Source organism: Perna viridis, chromosome 13 (assembly GCF_037379345.1).
Source record: "Perna viridis isolate PV_CMFRI_1.1 ecotype Kerala chromosome 13, ASM3737934v1, whole genome shotgun sequence".
NCBI classification, from domain to species: domain Eukaryota; kingdom Metazoa; phylum Mollusca; class Bivalvia; order Mytilida; family Mytilidae; genus Perna; species Perna viridis.
This window is the reverse complement of record NC_142457.1, coordinates 3352067-3369261: the sequence shown is the minus strand read 5'-3', so window position 1 is coordinate 3369261 and position 17195 is coordinate 3352067. Positions and strand designations below refer to the sequence as shown.

At 31.6% G+C, this 17195-nt stretch overlaps 1 protein-coding gene across 1 annotated transcript in view; it reads right to left on the bottom strand.

The window, feature by feature from the left end:
- LOC148599265 (putative nuclear hormone receptor HR38) overlaps window positions 1-13974 on the bottom strand; it is a 32073-nt gene extending 18099 nt beyond the window's left edge. The window contains exon 1 of the mRNA XM_088557650.1: window positions 13538-13974. The gene's annotated coding sequence lies outside the window, so the exon portion shown is untranslated. The remainder of the gene's footprint in view (window positions 1-13537) is intronic.
- Window positions 13975-17195: the final 3221 nt, after the last annotated feature.

The window sequence follows — 17195 nt, the reverse complement described above, 5'->3', positions numbered from 1 at the left end:
ATAATGTCTACAGGAAAAAATATTTCAAAATTTTAATGATAGTACTTAAAGAAGAGGGACTTATAATAACCTGCTTAATTTGAAAGTTGCCAATAGTCTAAAAATGATATTTTTCGTTACATATCTTAACAATGGATTTCATTTACAAAAAGTAATGAGATACTACTATAAATTTTCAGTTGTAAAATAAAGAATTCAAAGATTAATATTTTACTATTAAAGACTTCCACTAAACATTTAATGGTTTAAAATGCGCTACCCCTCGAAACAGATATATGTTTCACCAAGAGACGGTACCAATAGAAGACATTTATAAATAAATTTGAGAAAAAAAAACAAAGCGTCCCCAATTAATTGAACGCATAGTTTCTATTGATGCTTTACTATTTCATTGAATCGGTACAAATTACCTGGTCTATGTCCCTGGATTATATTCTTTTGATTACCGCTATAATCTTGGTTCCCTTGACTATTCTTTTTTAAAAGGGAGCATTTGCTTTTTGAAATTCTATTTGCAACCAAACATTTGCTATCTCTCGAATACATTGGCCATAAGACATTTCTACGCATGTTGTATGCAGGTAAGTTTACCTATGTATTTACACTATGTGGAAAGAACCTATTTCTGATATCCGTTCTTGGAAAGTAAAAGTACTTAACAGAGAGTAGTGCTCGCATTATCTTGCAGTTGATAGAACCATGACATAGTTATGTAACTTAACACGAGGACGATCAATTCCGTGAAGTTTGAATTCAAAAGCAAAGATTTCTAAGAAAGAACATTTAAATGAATGGAACGAATAAGATAGATGATGATGGAAACTGTGAAATGCAAGGAACTAAAACTCATAGACTTTGATATAATATATATCCTAACATTCTACGAAATAAAAGACTCACAATTAGAATTCTAAGAAGTTGCTCATATGAACATGTATAAATGTACAATCGAAAGACATAAAACATGATTTATTGTTAGGGTTCTGTATATACATCACACTAGAAGTTTATTTGAATTGTTTTGTGACGTGTGAGGTACTTCAGTATATGTTTGAAACAAATCTAAATATTTCTAGTCATAATGTTAAATAAAAGCATGTGTAATGAATTATCACTGTTCAAATATTACGTGAGTTGCATGGTTGATGTTAAACTGGTAGACAATTTCCAGTATTAACAACTGATTCTTTATTAAGTGAAGACAGGAGTTTTTCAACGTCAGCTAAAAAGAGATTTAAGAAAAGTTAAACGAGTTTCATTACGGATAAATCGTTTAAGTAAACAAGACATAAGGAAATTAGCCATATAATACAACGAAAGCGAAAATAATTAAACAAACAAAACGATGCTAAAGAACTTCACACGAATATTGATTCCTCTCGGGAACGCCAAGTACACTGTTATATATTTACAGGAAAACTGAACTTTAAGACCGGACAATTCAGAAAAAACTTGTATCAAAAGACATATGCATTGTCAAAGCGTTGAAACGTGAAACAGAGACTATCCGCATACACAATATATACAACAGAATAGATTACAAAAACATGTCAGAACTAAAGATAAGAAAAATATGACAGCGCATAAAAGCTTAAACACGGGAAATATGAATTCCCACAAAAGTTAAATTGACATAACGTGCTCCGAAAGCTTAAGCAAAGTTTGACAGTTGTATTACAAATAAGTAAAAGCTGGTAGTAGTGAGATAGAATCTTCAAGTCGCGAAATAGAGTTGCGATGACGACCTTTCAACAATTGTAATGGTTAAATAAATTAAGAGTTTAGGAATCGTAACTTTTCTTAACACAAAACCAGAATAATTCGAGAAAAAAAGCTATGATTAATCTATAGATAATATGAATAAAGATGCATCTATCTAAATGTGGTGGGATTAGGAAAAAGGTCTAAGATCGAAAATCAAAAGACAAAAATCAAAAAATGAAACAGAAACACTTAGAACAGACAGCTGCAATTACAACAGAGACAACAACCAGCTGAAATAACACAGGAACAGCAATGAGCTGCGATGGCAGCAAAAACAACAACCAGCTGCAATTACAACAGAGACAACAACCAGCTGCAATAACAACATAAACAACAACCAAATACCATGGCAACAAAAACAACAACCAACTACAATGACAACAGAGACAACAACCAGCTGTAATAACATTAACAACAACTAATAAAACAATAAAAAACAACAACCATCTACAATGAATACAGAAATAAAAATCAGCTCAATGACAACGAAAGTAACACACATTTTCCACTAAAATATTTCCCCTATAAAATAAAACAATAGCCAGCTGCCATGACAAAAGAAATAAGTTCAATAGTTTCAATAACAATAGAGATCACAACTAGCTCCCAGAAAACAGAAAAAAATTATCATTTTAATAACAATAGAAACTGCAACCAGCTTCTAACAAAATAGAAACACCAACTAACAAACGAAGACAACAAATATCCTAATCAGCTTGCATTAGAAGACTTCTACGTATGAATTCTAATTGTGTCATTCTATCATTAACAGAAAAGTACATGTATTACACATGTTCAAGATGGTACTTAAATATGCCTTAAATAATTTATAGTAAACTATATTTCGTAGTTTTGCATCTTTGTTTATATCTTGTTAAAAGCTCATGCAGCATGTTTTAAATCCCTAGTATTACCCACATGTTTTTAAAACTACGGATATTAGTTAAATTTTGTAAACTACGTGTAAACTTCGATTTGGTCTCAAACAAACATTCTATTTCACTGGTCAGACCGTTGTTGTTTATAGTGCACTTATAAATGACCTTGACTTCTATTTTGATCTTAATGACATTTAATTTTGTAGTTAAATGGACAAAAATAGAAATACCTTCAATAAAAAAATACAAAGGAAGAAATTATAGGTTTTTTTTATTTATTTATTTATTTTTAGAATCCCAGTGGTGAGGAAACAAGTAGATCAGATCAATATAAATTCTAAGAAAGATTAATTGGAGATTTTGCGCATGCGTACCCGTTTAAGTAATCTATATATTACACACAAGAGACGGCTGTTGCGTCAATATCAGTCGCAAAAGGTGTTATTGATTGTTTAATGAAGAAAATGAAGACGTCATAACAGTTTGATATCATAGGGGCTTTGACGTCAATTCGAACCACCATATATGGAAGAAAAGAGTTTTGTCAGAGGGGTTTTGACGTCAGTATCGGACTGACGTAACAAAATAATGCCTTATTTGGAGTCTTAACTATTTTTGAAGACAAAACATCATCAGATGTGACTTTCACGCAGAAACGGTCAATGGCTTAAGGGAACAGAATATACATTAAAGACTCTTGAGAGTATAATTAGTAGCACATCACAGTTTGCATTCAATCTCTTCATCTTGGTTGACCAAACAGGATATAAGCAACTTCAGAAAGGTATTTAGAATCAATATGGATGTTCATTGCTGAGAAACAAATTCTAAATTGTTAAACCATTAATATGAAGGTTACAATGATTGTGATTATAAATACTATTCTTTTTACAAAAGCGCTGAGCTTAACCTTCAATCGGCACCATTTTTTTTCTTTCGTACAATTTTATATGTTAAAGGGTAATTAAAGGAACTAAATTAAAGGATTCTAGCGGAAATGAAACAAAATGTAATCTAGGGACAGATACAATACATTGGAAATAGACACACACAACAAAGAATATAAAATAACCAAAATAGTAAGTACAAAGCAACAAAAGTAAAGAGGTGAGTCATTTCCTGCTATTGCATGGTCATTGCTTGTCTTATATATTTGGTGCCAGTCCATATAAAATTCAGACAATTCCTAAGGTAAGGTGATTCATCGTGTAGCGCGTAGAAAAACCCAACGAACAATGTATTTTTTTCTGTCTTCAGATTCTATATTTTAAGATGAAATTAGTCTTTTCTGTATTCAGATCTGCACTTTTGAGAAAATCATACATTCATCTCGCATTAAAATCAAACAAATCAAGACCGATAACTCTTGCAAGGTGCTAATTACATGGCCAATCTATATAAATTTTATCTCAAAAGCGCAACATCCATATGAAAAACCTGGTTATGTGGTATATAACTGATTCTAAAAAGGAAATACAAGAAATGTTGGTGGGTTTTTTGACATGCATGAATTACTTCCTGCCTGATTTTTATAACGAGTGCTACTCAAGTTGTTATTTTGATTTATTTTTGACATTTCATGTTTTCCACGGCCAAGAACAGTCAAGAACAGTCAAGAGCAGACAGTCATTTCTGGACAAGTGATAATCATGTTTGTTTCTTCATATCCTTAAATTGAATCCGACTGTTTATCAGATGGTGATGGCAAAAGCATTTTGAACTTTGGCATACTCTCAACATAATCTTGTATGCTAGTGTATGGATGAAGAATGTTTTAACACTAAACACGACCTCAACAAAATACAAGCCATGACAAAGCATGGTTTGTATCAGCTTTGAACACCAAAATATAATGTCTTCAGAATTTAGCGTTAGAAAGTTATGTTGCAAATGTATTCGTACGTCAAACATGTGTCTAAAGAATATATCATGAAATTATTTACTACAGAATCGAACGGTTTAGCCGAATCCATATGCTCTTCTCAAATGTAACAACATAGCAGTCTATGGCTGCAAACAAATTTGAATATCTCTATGATCATCAAAGAAACTTAGAATTCAATATTCCATACTTCTTTCTCATTCCACATGCAGAGGTATTTTCTTTTTCTTTTTCTAGACTACTAAAGTAGCAGTCCGTACAACAATCAGACAGGGAGAATTTAATTTATGCTAAAACTCACCGAATTCATTTTTATTTCTTATTCAGAAACAGAAAAGTCTAAGCTTGCTATTTGGTTTTTATACCTTCGAGATAAAAATATATATTTATATAAATTGTGTATGAAATTCGCGCTTTGCAAGAGTTTTCATTTGTGATTTGCTTAGATTTGATTGTCTTAAGTGGGAGATGAAAGTATGGTAGTCTCAAAAGTACAGATCTGAATGCAAAAAAGAATATCTTACGAAAGTATAGTATATCTAGACCAAAAAAGCATCGTTTGCTCGAAGAGTGTTTCTCATCATAAATCACATCTATCATTAGCAGTGTCTGAGTTTTAAATATAAGAAATGTAAAAGTGAAATCAAGGAATCTACGATTCTACCGGAAATCAAAATTATGTAATCTAGAGACAGAGACCAGATTTGGGAAACACCACAACGAACATGAAATAACCAATACAGTGCGTACAACGGAACTAAAAGGAAGACGTGAGTCATATCCTGGACTTGTACTTAAGTGTTTAAATAAGTGATGTACATGTACACTGTATAGAATTTCGCTGTGTACAGAAACTTCTGAAACAAATATCGTCTGTTGGTTGCAAATTGTGGTTTAATAGTTCAGTAAAATCACAAAATTACGTTCCCATAAGCTGAACAATTTGCTTAGTATGTTCTTTCCTGACATTCACGAATAGGCATTCAAAATCAACAATCACGATCATTGATGCCCAAGAATAAAGTAGTAACCGATATAAGGCACATAAACCTAAAAGCGACTTTTCAAATCAAACTTTTATTATGCTTTGTTTCTGTACAAGGTAGACAGCACATTCTTATTATTAGTATGTGTTTTGATAAACTTTTAATAATAAAGATAATTATATTTTTTTTCCTTTTTAGCATGTTTGGTCGATATCAGTAGAAACAAAACAAACTTTGCATCAAATTTCATATCAAACTATGACGTAACAAAATTAAACCCCTTGAAGCCTTTTCTCGGAACGAAAACTACTTCCATTTCAAGATGTAGGATGAATAAACCTTTCTGTCATTCAATTTGTTCCTTGTCTTTTGGAAAATAAAAAAATAAACATATACACCTAGATGACGTGAATCATTGTCCTAAAATGGGGATAACTTGATAATTTGTGACCTTGGAATACAAGTGCGTTTTCATTTGATGGATTTGTTTAATTGTAATGTATGTATGCAAATAGGCGGAGGTCAATAGACCATGATGTTTGATAGGTGTGCATAGGTAATTATTTCCTTTACACTAAAACTACACTCTTTAAAAGGCGTTCCCAGGTCTATTTATTTCCGCTAAATCTGTAACAATTATTTTGATTAGTTTGCGTAGTTAATTTCCAAGAAATGTCTCCAGCTGGATACTGATTTGATTGGTTGATATATTTGAAATGACAGATCATTGGTGAACTATTAACAATGTACTTTTAGCTGAATTTGCATAAAATAAACATGTCAAGTTGACATGACATGACAAATGTATCAATGAGGTCTTCATTTTTGCATTTCAAAGTGTGTTATTACACAATACGCGTAGCACATATATTTTCATTGAACCAATCCAATTCATTTAAACATTTGTAACGGAAACATAAGACTTTGGTGGATAAAATATTTTTTTTTTAAATATGGAAATTCCGAAGGAAACTTCTTTTGTCTATCAGATTTAGATTGGTCCTAATGGTATTTTGACAATAGTTAAAACGAAGTAGGCGTCATATATTTTAAATGATAATTTGGAAATAACTCATATTTTTAATAAAATATGATTATCTTTTGTTGATATAATTAAAATTTCTTTTTGTTGATATTATTAAAAATTATTTCCCGGAAAGGATATAAGGTGTGTAACTACTGTTTTTATTTTACTTGTAACTTGTATTTTAGTGGGAAAAACGTTTTTGATAGTCACGAAATTGTAAGGCTAGTTATGTAATGTTGTTTGTTTTGTTTAATAATTAAAAGAAAAAATGATCTAAAATAAATGAAACTGAATTATATATAAGAATAAAATAGAATTAAAATGGAATAAAATGCATTTAGAGCCTCGTCAGTTCTTTGTATATCTCTGTTTATCAATGATCAGCCTTAAAAAGTGAATATATCTATACTCGGCGTCACAGAAATAACATACTGTTAAAATTTGAATAAAAATATTTTCTACGACTTTATTGACACCTACCGTCGTTTAAATTGTCTTAAATGACTTGCTCATTCGTTTAGCCAAACGGCTTCTCCCTAAACATTGAATCGTTAAATTCCGGTCAGATTTTAATTCTAGGTGGCAATATTTACATTGTAAAAAGTCGGCCATGTTTACAGTGATCGGGTTGCTAGGAGATGTTGTTTACGTTTAAATGGTTTGTCCAAAAACCGAAGAACCCAGAATGCAATTCGGCGTTATTTCGGATATCTCGGATTTATTTTACGCGAACAACGTATAATACCGAGAAGTTGATCAAGCAGACGATTGTCACCGGAGTTCGACGGGAACTTACGCACTTCGTTTGTAAACAAATCGTCCCGTAAAAACCAACATGGCGGATATTAGTATGGGATTTTCCCGTAAGGATTTGTTACGCATGATTTAAGCTAATAAGCGACTTGTTTTTGAGAAGCTGTTTGGCTAAACGAATGAGCAAGTCATTTAAGACAATTTAAACGACGGTTGGTGTCAATAAAGTCGAAGAAAATATTTTTATTCAAATTTTAACAGTATGTTATTTATGTGACGCCGAGTATAAGTGAAATGACAAATTTAAAAAGCTTTCAATGAGTGTAGCTATTGGAAGATATTATAGTAGTTATCATCCCCAGTGTTCTGATCCCATTAAAATATAGTAGTTATCATCCCCAGTGTTCTGATCCCATTAAAATATAGTAGTTATCATCCCCAGTGTTCTGATCCCATTAAAATATAGTAGTTATCATCCCCAGTGTTCTGATCCCATTAAAATATAGTAGTTATCATCCCCAGTGTTCTGATCCCATTAAAATATAGTAGTTATCATCCCCAGTGTTCTGATCCCATTAAAATATAGTAGTTATCATCCCCAGTGTTCTGATCCCATTAAAATATAGTAGTTATCATCCCCAGTGTTCTGATCCCATTAAAATATAGTAGTTATCATCCCCAGTGTTCTGATCCCATTAAAATATAGTAGTTATCATCCCCAGTGTTCTGATCCCATTAAAATACAAGTTATCATCCCCAGTGTTCTGATCCCATTAAAATACAAGTTCTGTTTAATTACTAAAAGAAAAAATGAATGATTTCATTTTTTCTTTTACGTTTTCCCCACTAAAATACAAGTCTCATTTTTTTCTTTTAATAATTAAACAAAACAAACATTACATAACTAGCCTTACTATTTCGTGAGTATCAAAAACGTTTTTTCCCACTAAAATACAAGTTACAAGTAAAATAAAAACAGTAGTTACGCACTTTATATACTTTCCGGGAAATAAATTTTAATTATATCAACAAAAGATAATCACAAATAAAAATGCGACACAACACTCAGGAGACTTTTATAAATGTCAATGCTCTGTAATTTCAATGAACATACCGACACAAAACGTATATAGTATAGTGAAATAAAATTTAAAAAGCGCCTTTTAGTTTTCAAAAAGTGTAGCTATTGGAAGGTATTATCCAATACAATATGGTAGTTATCATCCCCACTGTTCTTATCCAATTATATTCCTTTTTTGATAATTATATTATTCAAGGAAAAATATATACTTAAATTAATATTGTGAACAATAATACATAAGTGTATTTAATAAATTCTGTTTTGACAAAAATTACAAATATGTTTTTTTAATTTTCAAAATTTAATTACAAAAAGTACTTTTTATTACTCGCCCTATCGGACTAATACATGCAAATGATTCATTTATATTGGTACCCATTATTAGACAAATGCGACACAACACTCAGAAGACTTTTATAAATTTCAATGCTCTGTAATTTCAATGAACATACCGACACAAAACATATATAGAAAGACTAGTACTTTCCAAGCTAAGGTTAAGTTACAATATTAAATTATTACGTGAATTCACGACAATGTTAAATGCTAATCTTTGTAAGAATCGGGCATTGGGTAAATCGTGATGAAAAAACACACGCATACAAGTCTTCCATGAAATATTAATCAAACTTTTATCAGAAATGTAAATTCATTTCGTTTGTTAGAGTTAATAATTCGAGGTATAAGTCATATAAAATGAATTGGAATTTAATCATCAAAGGGAGATAATTAACTTATCCCCTATCGTTTTTGTAATTTTGAATTCAATTTGCTGCATTCTATGAAACTTCTCAGACGAAAATTCGTCTTCAATAAACCTTACACTATGTACCAAATTGTCAATTTTTATTTATCTTCTGACTGATAATACTTTTTTTTTCAATGTTGCTGAATATTTTGCAAATTCCTGTACTTACAAAACACGCGATATTCAGATAGTCGCACAATCATCGGTCAGTTTCATGAAATCACAAATTCATGAAGCAACAAGAAGATAATTTAGATATATACGGAACATTGTATACATCAATTATGAAACTTGATTTTATTTCATAAACAATCCATATACAAGATGCGCTGTCCATTGGAATGGAAGTTTCGGATGGGACGATGAGATTTTTAATTAACGCAAAAGAAGACATTTTGTTTAACAATTTTAGTATTCATTTAAATTTCAAGCAAGCTCAAAGTAGAGTGATTTGTTTAGTTGAAACATGTAACTAAATGATATACTAATGCAATATACAATAATGAATTCGTAGCATTTTGGGTATTGAACGATGGCAAAAAAGGGTGAATGGTGTGTTATGTGAATTGACATTTATACAAGGCATACTAAAGCTATTTATACTACTGAGAATAAACAATAGGATTCAGATTGAAGGGCGCCATATATGAATATATGAAATTCAGGACAAATCAAATAGGTTTTACTTTAAAGACTACGTGCTATCCGGTGAACAACTTTATTATACTGAAGACGTATAAAACGAAAGAATTTTGGATTTTGGTTCCTGGAACCAAAACAAAGTTGGGAGTGTTTTCTATCATATTACATTTCTAACATTTACAGGAATATTTCAAGGATTTCTTGAATGAGATTTAATAAAGTTAGTCCAACTCTTCCTCCTTGGAAGCCTGAAGAGTGAAGCGGTCGTAAAAAATTGAATTAAGGCATGAGTACGGTAAGCTAATAAAAACTCGGAAAGGGTTTTCACGAGTTTAGATTGGATTGTTCCTAATAGAATACGTAAAAGATATAATAGGTTATGTAGACGAGGAGTAAAAAATATCTCACTGCTTTTTACTGAATGATCTCATTGTATCATGAAATGGGCAGTTATGGCATCGAAAGCTGATTTTTATGAAAACCATTAGATTCTGTTGTTCTTCGTCATTTAAGTACTTATCATAGAATGGTAACATCTTTATTTTTTATGGCTGGTGTTGCTTCACAATATTTCAGGTAAGACACTTAATTATATCCAATATGTGTGTATATTTTCACTTTATATGTCTTACGGGTACATGCATCGAAAGGTTGTTTGTTTGTTTGGTTGGTTTTCTTTTCGTTTGGTTTGTCCCCACTTTCTCAACTGTATATCTAGTGCAGGGCCTAACTCTCATATAGCTAATGTTTTACTTTTCTAAGAAATTCTTGTATATTTAAACTAAGAAAATCATTAGGACACTATATAAAAAACAACTTTTTAGCAATATTTCAAGTAAGGATATTCATTATTTTGTCAAAGAGTAATCAAGGGAACCAAGGTTATAGCGGTAATCAAAAGAATGTAATCCAGGAACAAAGACCAGACATGGAAAACAGACATACACAACAAAGAACATAAAGTAACTAAAATCATACATATAAAGTACAAAAGTAAATGAGCAACTCGGACTCCACAAAAACTGGGAGCATGGACGAAGTGCACCGGTAGGGTACGCGTCCTCTGCTTTTCCAGAAACACCCGCCGAGTTGCTCATAAAAAGTCGAGCAAGTCCGGGGTAGACAAACGAGGAAAGGAAAACTATGACCCGTTGAATAAATCAGTTTTCATGGTGCTGATGGATACACCATAACGATCCACTAATCAAATAATGACACATAATCAGATCTGAAAACATCGCAAAGTGATGACAATGTCTTGTTCTCCTTTTTTCGCAGTACGATGATAAGACCCATAAAAAATTATCTTACAAATGTATCTGTATAAATAATAATGCCACATTTATCAAGGCAATATAGACAAGATACTTTATAATCCTTAAACACATATATGTACGTGTACCATATGGTATCAACGATATACAAACACAAGAAATCAATAGCAACAGTGTAATTAAATTACATTCCAATAAGGTCAATCAAGCATTTTACTATACAATACTAAGCCGCATGATTTTCATTCACAAGAATATAAACACATGGTTGGATTATCAGTAATTAATATTCTCATAATGTGTTTAATAAAACTTACTCTTGAATAAAGTTTGACACAACAGTAAAAAGGCATATATCTTTTCTTCTAGGGATGAATTGATTTCTCAACTCAAAGTTTTTCAGGCTAAACGGAATTCATATCATATATGATTTTGTATCTAATGTCAACAGAGACACATTAATATGCATTTTGCAGGTTTTTTGTGTGAACATTTTTGCGATTACAACACTTTTGCAATTGAATAAAATTGAATTGAAATCTGAAAATTACACTCGGCTGCATCTTTGTGTTCGTTGCATATTTAATTAGTAAATATCATTTGTATTAGAAGAATATGGACGTATATGATATTTCTGAAGGCCGTCTAAACAGTATAGCTATTACAATTACTGTTATGGCTCTCCATAGACCTCTGCATTTACTAGGCCTATTTCTATTTGCTTGATGTTCTATATTACTATAGTTTGCATAATATATTTTCGATGACATATGTGTGACTTCTGTCTTTACAATAAGACCTAGTAAAATGGTTTCGCCCTTCTGTTAAGTGTATATTGCATATGGTCCTCAAATGATAGTGTTCGACATAATAACCCGATATATTTCCCATATGTAACAGAACCATATGGTCTAAATTTAGTAATAACGACTCTTAATGTCAACAATTACTTGCAACCCACTAAAACACCACGGGAAAGACAAGCGATGGTGAGATTCATACGGTCCTTTCCGATACCGGATTTTCTTTGTCCAAATCAGGGGAGTAAATTTGAAATGCTTATTAGTAAAAATCTGCCCCAGCGAGCGTGAGGACATAATATGCATATCAGGAATAGCAATAGATATCCCGCTTTACCTGTGTTTAATGTTGTTTTTGGGCCAATTGCGGCCTTCCAAGTGGTGTGAGGTTTTCTTCGCCGTTCATTGAAGACCCCTTTGTAGTTTTTAGCTGACATTTTTCGTTCCGGTGGGTTTGTTATCTCCTCGACATTTTCACTATATCCATTCTTATTATTGTAAAAGAATTTACTCTTTTGATACTAAGGACTTTGATAGTTTTACAATAATACAAAACAGATATTTAAATTATTGGACCTATTTCTGCCCACTGTGATGATAACAGATGAAATTGAGCCTACGTTATAAAACAAAATAGAATTGTGTTATGATTGATAAAGTAACGCAGGAAATAATGTAAATAAAGCAGAAAATATTGTTTGATTGATTTGTTGTAATGGAAATCTATTCTTAACGGAACGGAACAACTTGGAAAAATTGCATTAATGTAAAGTCAATATTGAGATTACTGACGCGACTTTTCTTTCGGTTGTTATAACTGAACTAATATTTGGTCTTACTTTAAAATTAATTAAGTTCGGCATAATATACTGAGTCATAGATCACAATTCAATCACCCATATCAACTTCACCTACAAATTACGAAGACAACAGTTTCTTCTAACCTCATGTCTATTTGCATCTGTTTAGAAAGATAGTCACTTGCTATATTGTTAAGTTACGGGGTGGGGCATGGTAAAGTATAAATTGGACATGGAACACAGCGATGGGTCCATTAGGTGGTTCCTGTATTTGAACTACCCCCTTATTTCAGAAAAAATTGTTAATTTCGAGGGAAGTGTGCGCAAAATGATCAAATAGTAACTTAGATACTAGAATCGGATCCTGGAATAACCTGGTGGTGACGACGGGTTTTGTTATTAAACAGTAGATTGAATAACTAATTACCAACTACCATCATTTAAAAAAATATATATCTATGCAATTTACTTTACTTTGTGGTTTTGTGTAGGTTCTTTTGTTTGCATGTTTATATCTCTCCTTAGTGTTATCAATAAAAGAATCTCCGCTTCTTCCGAAGATGTTTCATTGTGTATACACTGAACTTTATTCCTACCATGCAAATAGAAAAACATGCCAACAATTAAATCATTAGAACGCATAACAATTCTCTCTCTGATAACTAGGACATTGGACCACATGCATATGCACATCGTTAAGTAGAATATTACATGTTTGTCATATTTCATCAAAACTAACTAGGACAAGTGGATCATGATACTACACAATAAAAAGATGAAGTATAGTCGAAGAGAACGGTTTTTAATTCTTTCCATTTTATACAATGTGATACCACCGTTTATGGTAGTACGATTGACGTGAAGTCAGCTTAATGTTTATATTGGAATTTTGTTATACTCACCATATTTAACAGTTCAGCACAACAAATGAGTAGAAGTGGAAAATTAACTAGTGATATCCCATTACATGTTTTATCCTTGGGTCCCTCAACATGTTTTGAAAAGGTGCAAATACCTTTATGGCTATTTTTAGAACATATACATGATAATTTCACAAATGTCAACGGGTTATTATCACATTTTCCTTGAATTTTATAATATATCATTCCTTCTATACCAGAGCTTTATCACATTATTCCGTCTAGAAATTCCTTTGCAGCATCTTAGTCTATCCATGACTATTCGGAAATCGGTTATATATATATATACATATACAGACTTCAAAAGGAATAAGACATTCAATTGAATTGTATTGAATAATGTACGTGTGTTTCTGAAAAGATTTATTTTGGAAAAGTTTCATTGATAAAACGTTAATCTTTATATATAGCAAAACCGTTACGTAAAAGAAACAATTACTTTTCAGTCTGCTTACACACAAACGAATTACTATGACGCACGAAATGACAGCATCGTTACTTAGCAACGCCGCCATTCCAGAGCCTATTACGTTTCTTCTATCGATTCGAAGGAAAACACAGGAAATTGCTTTGCCGTGAACACTTCGTTTGATGTTTTAAATATAGCATCGATCGGCTGCTATCTTTAGCAGTTTTTCGTCAGCAGACGATGATGATAGGAAAAGCTATGACGTAGAAGAAACTGTTATAAATAGCGCCATTAAGTACTTGAACGTAAAGGCATTAATTGAGGTCAGAATACAAAACCGTAACGACCTGGTTGAGGAAAGCATGAGTACACCCACCCTACGGTCGTTGTGGTAATGATAAAGTATGTTGTGTGCCTAATAATTTATTTTGAATTTAATTATAACGAATGATAAAGACCTTACTCTATAATCATTGAATAATAAGTCTTTATCGAACTAGCCTTAGCAGATAGCCAACACGTGATTAAAATCGCTTAAAACAAAGGACTAAAAATTTACACTTTGTTAATGTTTTATACCTTCAGGTCATGATAAATTTGAAACACAATAAAACTTTGCATTTACTTAAGTTCTGTTTTACTTTAATATACTAAAATAAAACGAACAAGATTGATATCGCAATAAGTACATTTATTGTTTTCGTTGAATTCACGATTCGTAAGAAATAGATTCAGTTTAAGTGTATGCCTTAAAATATAAGGTATTCAAAAATTTGTAATTATATTCTTTTCCAGTATCGTTCACATATACAATTATAGATCTTAATTAACATCTACTAAATGTATTCTATATAGCTGCCCATATAGTCTTGTATTGGACTGCTTCCGTAATGTACTTCCCGACATCCGTTTTGTCTCTGTAATATAGAAAATTTATCTCAGATGTTTTTTTTATTTTTTATAGTGATTTGACTAATATAAGAATCTATTTTGTAATAATAGTAGGATTGAGTATAGTAACAAGTGTTTAAGAACAAAAATACTGAGTTTTCGGTTGAAAAATAATCAAATACAACTTCGTGTGACGCGATCAAGTCCGGTAACTCCACCGATTCTTCATCAATGCTTTTAAAATAAAGAATTATATCTTCCTTTCTAAATAGGCTTAAATCATTGTAATATTTTTTTCAGTACAAACATATAGCATTATATGTAAAAGATTAATATTTCGAATACATTGCATTTCCATAACACAACCTCTTGAATCCTTAGTAGCGAGAGCATGTAAACTTTCAAATTGTATTGTAGGATGACGTCAAACTGAGTTGACACTTACACGACAACATTTTTAATTAACGATTTAGAAAAATATCTATATACATTAAATTATATCAAATTCAATTCAGATTAATAGTTCAATTATTGAAGAATTCATAATAATATGGATTATTTATTGCCTATAAGCAAGCACAGCATTTCTTCTTAATAAGTATAAGGTTTTACTGTAAATTGCAAATACTTGAAAGCAAATGCATGTGCAGATCATGCACTTATAATACAGAGAATGTTGATAATTCAGGCATATTTATTTGAAATACACTTGTCATTAAAATATATGAATTATTATCAACATATATAAAATATTAAAATAAAGGTACTTGATGCGTTTGTTCATTTACCTAAAATTCTGTTATATTAATATTTGTTTTCGGAACTGAGTTTAGGAACGAATGACATCGACAACATTATCACGTCCTCATAATGTTAACATTGTACGTACTACGATCCAACCCGCCTATGCTTATATTTTTTTTGTGGACACATATTGTTATTTTACATTCATTCCGCAACATATCACTTCCAGACGATAATTATTTGTTCTTTGGTCTTATCATTCTGTAGCCCGCGAACTTGCACGTGAATGTTACCTTAGAGCTCTCTGCTCTCGTTGCAATGCTCACTAAAACAATTAAATTTATTTGAAAACATAATATATACATGCAATGTGCATTTTATCGGACGTGGTGATTTTTCTATGAAAAATGGGAAATTATCCACGAAGTATGGAGATGGGGTCAATAGGACATATGAGATGGTATATTGTGTCAATCAAAAAAATTCAAGAAATTAAAATTTCTGAAGAATTAACTCCACCTTTCCCAACAAGACGTCGACCTATTCAACGATTATTATATCTTACATATGTCTTCAAACATCCCTATTTTCTAGGCTGAATATACATATATCGATAACTTAAATGATTTTCCTATGATAATTGGCATATTTCAAAACAAATATGTATGTAAAGAAAAAAAAAACATCAGTAAGATGCAGATTTAAAAATAGTAAAACTAAACATATGTCTGATTGCTATTTTTGTGTGTTTCTTACGTGCTTGTGTGAATAATAAACACAAATCTATAAAAGTTACCGAGTATGTAAAGCTTGTAAAATTAGATGTGACCTAAGAGTTTTACACTGTAGACATTTTAACCGAAGAGGCAGGGTTTAGTGCATGTAGTTATATGATTATAATCCGGGTTATCATTTGCGTTATAAACATTCGGTATTATTTGTGTATAAGTCCTTCTTTTGACTATAGGTGCATTATTGTTCCAAGATTATTTTCGGATTATAGTCACTTGCAATATGGCGGATGTCTCTGGTAGATCAGGACACATGCTTACCCTTCCGGAGCACCTGATGTCAATCTAGGTTTTTTGTGGCAGTTCATATTGCTGGTGGCTAATATTGTGCTTCCCTTGTCTTCAGTTCGTATGTGTAATTTTATTTATCAAATTCGCTATATGCGTATGATGATGATGTTGATGGTGATAATAATAATAATAATAATAATGATAATAATAATAATAATAATAATAATAATAATAATAAATTATTTTATTAAAGTGTCACGCATTGATCTTACAGAACACTCATTCATATACAATCACATAAAATAAAAGATCAACACCCAGCCTACGAACACTTATGAGGCACTTCTAGGCTTCTGGAACAGGGTTATGTTGCTACAAGAAGTAATCACTACAGACGTTTTATGGTCGTCATCATGAACTCGTGGATCGTTATGGTGTATCCAACCACACCATGAAAACTGATTTATTCAACGGGTCATAGTTTTCCTTTCCTTGTTTGTCTACCCCGGACTTGACCTTTTATGAGCAACTCGGCGGGTGTTTCTAGAAAAGCAGAGGACGCTTACCCTACCGG